This window comes from Lissotriton helveticus, chromosome 8 (genome assembly GCF_964261635.1).
Source record: "Lissotriton helveticus chromosome 8, aLisHel1.1, whole genome shotgun sequence".
Classification (NCBI taxonomy): domain Eukaryota; kingdom Metazoa; phylum Chordata; class Amphibia; order Caudata; family Salamandridae; genus Lissotriton; species Lissotriton helveticus.
The window spans coordinates 107,339,146-107,345,145 of NC_136069.1; the positions used below are offsets into that span (position 1 = coordinate 107,339,146).

Here is a 6,000-nt window from a genome sequence, read left to right on the forward strand (position 1 = left end):
CAGATCACATAGTCAATTCGACTTTTGTGCCTCCCATTGTCGAAAGTTGGTGAACCAATTCTGTCCCTAGCTGTTCTCCCGTTCGTAGCTCTCAAGCCTTTTTCAAGACACAGTGCATTAATAGCTATAATGTCCTCTGTCCAACGGGAGACTGGTTTCAGTTGTAGTTCAGGGATGCCCCAGAAGGAATCCTCATCAGCACCAGTGAAAGCATCTCCCACAACCAATGGCTCAAACGTCCTATTAAGGTCTCCTGCTATAACGATGTTATTTTTAACGGAGTGCTCCTCGATGAGGTCGGCCAAGGTTAATAATGTTTCAGATCGACCTTTGGAACTCCTAATATAAATATTGTAAATATCAAGTGACCCTGTTCTGTCATTAGAAATCCTAATAAGCTGGATATCATTGTGTCCAATAGCTATGTTTTTAACTGAGAGATTTAGTGCCTGTCGAATCCAAATAGTAAGCCCCCCCATAGGTCTACCTTTCGGACCCTTGACGGCTGGCACATAAAAATTCAAATAGCTTAATACAAAGACAGGATCGCAAGCCCAAGTCTCCTGGAATATACAAATATCAAATTGGGTAACAAAACCAAGCCAGTCCCCACAATCGAGCTTGGATGTCAGACCAGCTATATTCCAGGAGAGTAGGTTAGCAACCCCTGACAAACGACCCTGGTGTAATCCAGGAAAAGAGTTTAGTACACAAGCCTCACCCTCTGGTTGGACAACCAAGTTATTCAACAAATCATTGGTAAGGCAATTAACATTCTGGGTAGATAAGCTATCCGAATTTTGATCCCCATTAGCTAGTGGTACTTGGCTTAGATTTAGAGAGAGTCAATCACAGTCATCAAGATTGGAAAAGGCAGAAAATCTATTCTCTAGATTTAGACCCCACTCTGGTTGCTTCACTTCCCTCCGCCCTTTTGTTGGGACAACGTTCCACTTAGTTTTTAGCATTGTTTTATTAGAGACCCTCCCACTACACTGATAGAAAAAGTCTAAAGTGAGTGGAATGATTTCAGTCGATCTCCGCTGCGGAGGTAGAAGGTTGGGTAGAATATTGGCCAAAACCTCTGGGTCAGAAAAATGTAGGATGACACAATCACCCAGAAACTTATTTGTGCTATTGCCTATCCACCTCACCCTTCTAGCCTTTACTATTTCGTCAGCCAATTGGTGCTTACCCCTAGGAGTTATTACCATATTATTTGTTAGCCAATAAAGTGCTTTAGACAATAGGGATGAGGTAGATTCTTCCTGACCAGACTGCAAGAGAGGAACATTGGCTAAAACCAAGACCAATGGAGAGGCCTCAACTATCAACTCTACCGAGCCATTTACAGATTCTGGGGCGGAGGATGCATCTGAAGGAACATCTTTATTCTCTGCACTATCTAAAATGGATATCAAGGGAACCACTGAAGGATCTGGTAGTGAGGAAGCCCCACCACCCACCAAAGAAGAAGAGGCCTTACTGGACTCAACCCTACTAGAAACAGCATCCGGTAGTTTGCCTACTTCAGATAAGGTTTGATTCAGTAAACCCCCAAGGCGATTCACTTCCTTAGTGAGTTTATCAATTCTGCCTAACAGCGGATTAACAATGTCCTTTATCTTAGTGTCTATCATACTCAGTAAGTTCTTAAATTGACCACTAGTAAGAGACATTGAAACGTCATCCAGAGTGTCATCTTCTTCCCTTGTGGATTTGCTAGGGGGCGATGCAATCTTTTTGCGGCTTGATCTGAGCCCAAATCGTTTTGGCTGTGGCTGTGGCTTTTTAGCCCCTCTGGTGGATCGTGGAGCAGGCACCGGAGTGGGAGCTTTGTCCTCGGGTAGTTGTTGATCAGTCTCCGTCTCACTCTCGCTGTCTAGCTCAATCAGAGTCGACCGGTTCATTACAGCGATATCAACTTGGTCAGATTCACTTACAGGTGGACAGCAGGAGCTAGGTTGCTCTGTGGACTCGGCAAAAACTGAAGCCGGCGAAGTTGGTGAACTCAGGGCAAACGGTGAACTCAGGCCAAGTGAAGATCTCCTGTCACTATTAATTTTGGCAACTACCTGAAAGATATAGTTGTCCATAGTGTTTTTTGCAGGGGATAACTTTTTGCCGGGCATATTTCACTAACAAACAATGCTTTTCGGAAGCACGGAGTAAAACAGGTGCTCCAAGAGTCAACAATTCAATAAATAACCCCCAGCTATAACACAGGCTCACCTCCTTAAATCAGGTTTTCAAGCAGAGTAACGGGCCCAACCCAACCTTGCCCAGCCTCGGACGGCCTCAGACGGCCCGCCCTTGGCCCGGGCTTAGCCCGGCGCCGCCCGCGCGCGTCCCGCGACGCGGAGGAAGCCGCGCTGTTTTGTGCGCCTCCGGTCGGGTCAAGTGGCGTGGGTGGGCGGAGCTAGCCCAGCCAGGGATTATGGTGCCGGTAGTCCCCCTGCTCGTCAGCCGCGTCCGATGTACAAAGCGGCGGTGGGGGGGACTTGCAGATCAAGGCAGCAGCGCTCTCAGTAGCGCGGACCCCAGCAGTAGAGTTTTCCTCTGTCCCCGAACAGGCAGCAGACTCTGGCGCGACCGGTTGGAGTCTGCCACAGTAACCTGTCTGCTGTAATAGCATAACGAAGCAAGGGCCATTCAATTGTAGAGTTTAAATAACATTGCACTAAACCTTTACAAACATATTAGTATATTTATGTTTATTGTGTTTCCAACTGTGTGTTGTGTTAAGAATTGCTCTGCTGGGACCAATTCTATATTGGACTATGCCTGAAAGAGGGAGGCAGAAGGAACTTTGTGATGAGGTTACCTTATTGCCGTCGGCTGCAACTGGTTGTTACTCTCTGGCTTGAGAGTGAGTTGGAGGCAGCATAGGAGCTGAATGAAAGGGTTGTGGCACTTAGTGATATTCTTTGGATGGGGTAGGGGGAAAATAGCTACGAAGAGGGGTAAATGGCAGATGGGTGTCCTAAAAATTAATTACAAGCGGGCTGAAAAAAGTTATTACGGCCTAGCATTAAAATAAAAGTTAAAATTAAAAGTTCTGAGACTGTATAAAATACAAGTCAAGAGATGAACGAACAAAACGTATGTACATTCAAACTGTCAGATTGGGTATGTAGCACAATTAGGAGGCTGGGTATACATACAGAAGTCAAATGAAAAAAAATATGATCTGATAAAAATACATTATTTGTATTTAGCATCTACATAAAAATAACATTTAGGAACAACACAGAGCAGTGGTTGTTAACCTGAGGTTGGGGGACTTCTGGGTATTAACAACCCATACTCACAGGGTCTATCTACAAAGGCTTAGAAAATGTAATACTTTTAACAGACTAGTAAAACGTGTATATACATAAGAAGGAAAATGTAAACTGAAAATGTTTAAGTGTTCTGTAAATATGAAGGAATTTGAAATTGGAGGCTAAAAATTACATTGGTATCCTCAGATTGATTTGTGGGAGCAGTACAAATGCATCAAACTGAATACAGTATGGACTATGGATGGACGCAATTGAATTTAGAAATGCTCCAACCTTCACATTTAAACAAAAAAAAATTATTTTTTTTATAAATCGGAGAACTAAACAAGATACATCATCCTATCTGGTTTTGTTTGACGAATGCATATTTCTATGTTTTTGTTTACTGTTTTGTGGTTCAAATCATCGAAATTGTTTAAGCCGGGGTTCCTGGCTTCTATGAAAGACTCAGTGGGGGTCCCCTTGATCCAGTACTGATTAAGAGCAGGTTCACTCAAGTCAAAGGTTTGGGCCACTGGTATAGAGGGAAGCTTTGCAGAAGCAAATAAGAGTTGCACTTACCTAATGACTTGGACAAAAGTAAAACATTTCATTTTTAAAAAGCATATGGAAATATTTCTATTAAATAACACGGAATATATATAATATATGCTCCGAAAATGAAAACCAGCACTCTCAGGGGGTTAAATCCCAATAGGATTTATAAGACACAAAAGATTAGGTTCAGACGCGTTTCTTTTTTTATTTATTTATTTCCCCAAAAAAATAGGTGATCTATATGAGCTCTTACAGCTTTGCAGCGTTTGGTACTAGTAAGCTCGAATGTGTACTAACCTCCGGATGAAGAAAACAGAAGTCAGCCAGGCAGTATTACAAAATGCATCTTAGAGGGCGCACATTGACCTCAGTAGCAGTAACCCATTGAGCTCTCTTATCGAACAACTAATGTGGTAATAAAAACCATGACTGGTTTAATTAAAGTCACAAATCAGGTGAAAGCCATTAGGTGGTTGATAACATACCTCAGTTAGTCAAACCAGTGCGTATATGGCACATTTAGGGATACCGAAGAGGGAAGTTTTGCTCTATAAAGTGATATTTGTAGACACCGCGATAAAATATACCACCACCACTTTGAGAATAATCGAGCCTCTGATTGTTATGTCTAGAAAAGAGGGCACGAACTCTGCGAACTTATGAATATACAGTACGGAAGCTATCATTTAATAGCGTTTGGTGATGAAACGTGGAGGACTAGGACTCCCAAATGAAAGCTGAACGTGTCCACCCAAGCCTTCACCTCAACAGGTGCCGGGTGCCTCCGCCGTGAGGCGGCGGCAGGCTGACACTTCTCTCTGAGCAGCGTGTAAACACACAAGCCCGTCAGACCCACTCCATGTCAGCGCTCAGGCTTCCCCTCGGTCAGACACGAGGCTGTCCCTCCTGACAGGACCAAGACGCCCTACAGGAAGGAGCAGGGTGACAGGCCGTGGCGCATGCGCACAGACGCAACAGGGACCCTACCTGCCGGTTTCTGCTCACAAACCGCCTCTTGCTTGAGTGCCGCGCGCGCTCTGACGCATCCAGCTTCCAGTGCCCTCGTCTGTCTCGAGGGCGAGCTCATTTGCTAAGCCGAGAGAGGTGAGGCGTCTGACGTCAGACGTTACGTGTGGCGGCGGAGCGGTCACACGGCGGGAGCGGTGCCCGTTTTCTGTCAGAGGGCGCGTGGCTCGGTTTGAGGTGTTCCTGAGCTTGAGAAGCAGAAGAGGCGTTGATACTGGAGGGGCAGAGCCTATCCCGATTAACGGAGTGTGCTGCTGTCTTGCCACCGAGGTTTTGATGCAGGCTGTCTTATCTGGCACGTCGTGTGATATTTCGGCCACTCCTGAATATTTGAATTAAGAGCACGTTGAGGTCCGCAGGCATTCCACCAGACCCCATTCAGGCGTGAGACTGACGATTTTCCAAGCCAAAATTGCTTTATTTTAGCTGTCGCATTTCTGAAGTTGCCCATGCTGCAATATTAGTTCTGTGGGGAAAATAGATGCCCATGATTTTATTTTTAAAAATCTGCCACTTTCCTGCTCAGAAATGTTGACATGTATGGGTGATCCAGCGGGCTATAGGAAATATATCATAAACTATGCTACCCAACTCCACTATATACACCATCAATCAATAAACACTCATGAGGCCCATAAATCTAACATGACATATTATAACCAACTGGATCATGTGACCTAATTAACCTATTCACAAATTTATATACATTTGTATACAACCATGGTAAATGATTTCATCACACTTTACAACCCTACAAGTTAATTAAGCCACTGTGGCGATAAGATCTAACTATAAGTAACTTATACCCATGAAATAACAAGACCAGCTTGTTTTCCAAAGTAAGATTTTATTAGCTACTCATTTGGAAAATGTATTAGATATTTTATTAAAGCATTTTTATTTGAATCATTGCAAGTAGTTATGACAATTTTATTATGAATCAAAAATATTATTGCAAATGAGAATTATCAGTTTGGCATTTTTCAAAACCTAAGTCCCTAACTAATGCTGACTATAAAGAAGAATTAAAGAGTAAAGTCTTTGAGGGTTCTTACGTGTTCCAAGAGAAGTCCAACAGCATAACGCCCTCATCAAAAGGTCTGCAAGGAGAAGCATAACTCTTCCACGGGGCAAGAGTTTTTATACCTTTCTA

The 6,000-nt window shown here is 43.7% G+C and overlaps 1 protein-coding gene across 2 annotated transcripts in view; it reads right to left on the reverse strand.

The window, feature by feature from the left end:
- The window catches only part of LOC144772417 (beta-1,4-galactosyltransferase 3-like), a 568,172-nt gene extending 563,084 nt beyond the window's left edge, over nucleotides 1–5,088 (reverse strand). The window contains exon 1 of one of the 2 annotated variants that reach the window (XM_078656711.1): nucleotides 4,809–5,088. The gene's annotated coding sequence lies outside the window, so the exon portion shown is untranslated. The remainder of the gene's footprint in view (nucleotides 1–4,808) is intronic. The other variant, XM_078656712.1, reaches the window with a different exon arrangement.
- Nucleotides 5,089–6,000: the final 912 nt, after the last annotated feature.